A 1,238-nucleotide genomic window follows, 5' to 3' on the forward strand; every position below is an offset into this window, starting at 1 on the left:
TTTTGTGAGATTGCATCTGAATTCATTAATCTTCAATATCAAGAAAATCACCATTCTTTAGTGTGTTATTCTCAACTTCGAGTGAGTGTGAGATCTTTTGAGAGAAGGGTCATTAGATGCTTATATTTTGTGAAGTTTAAGTTGAAGGTCAAGAATCAAAAGAAAATGATTTTAAAATTTGGGAGAATTTTTTTAAATCTTAATAGTGTTTTAGAGTCCTTGAAAGAGCAATGTGCATATCTAATAGATGATAAAATATGTATCTCTAGTACTTTAGGAGAAATTTTTGAAATAGTGGAAGATGATACTTGTCTAATTTTGAAAGTCCAAATTGAAAACTTGAAAGGGCGATTAACATATAGCATTAGATCTCCTGGTGTTGTTTCTATTAATTCAAGTGTTGAAAGGGAAAAATTCAGAAAATATTTCAAGTAAAATGCCTTTTCTAGTTGAAGTAATAGAAAGAGCACTAAAGTAGTGTGTCACTGTAAGTTGTTTGCCAAGTAAAAATTCAGAAAATATTTCAAGTAAAATTCATATGTATTTAACAATTTTATTTGTATTCAATTATCTGTATCATTGTAAGTTGTTTGCCAAGTTGTTGGAAACAAGAAAAGTTAGGAGAAACTATGGTTCTTCCTCTATGTGTTGTAGAGTCATAAAGTGGCGTGCTTTCCTTATTATATTAGAGAGTTGAAAGAGAGTCTTAGTGTGGGACTATACAATTTCTAACATAGTGAAATCCTTCACGGGGTGTGGAATAATAGGACTACCATTGTCTAGAAAGGGGAACTAATATATATCTTGTGTCAATTTTCTTTATTGCACTTTATTTTCATGCTTTATTATTCACTCCCCTCTTAGGTTGCACTCTATACTTACATTTATCATCGGATCAGGTTAAGGTAACTTTCTCCTTGATCCAGAAAGATGGCTTCCGCAAAACCGTTTGTACAATCATAGGTTGATTATAAGAGCCCATGCTATATGATGAATATTTTTTCTTGATTTTGTTGATTTCCCATGAACGATTTCCTTGATATACTCTTCAAGATTATTGTGACTAAATGATTGGTTGTGGTTGTGGTCATTAAATTGAAATCCATGATATATGTGTGTATAGGTATGTTGTATGATGGGTTTTGGTTTGTAAAAGAAGTGGGTTTAACTGTTAGAAAAGAAACAAGTTATGCATGTGGGAATCCAAGTGTTACAGAAAGGATTTTTGAGAATATGGC

Source organism: Lathyrus oleraceus, chromosome 7 (assembly GCF_024323335.1).
Source record: "Lathyrus oleraceus cultivar Zhongwan6 chromosome 7, CAAS_Psat_ZW6_1.0, whole genome shotgun sequence".
NCBI classification, from domain to species: domain Eukaryota; kingdom Viridiplantae; phylum Streptophyta; class Magnoliopsida; order Fabales; family Fabaceae; genus Lathyrus; species Lathyrus oleraceus.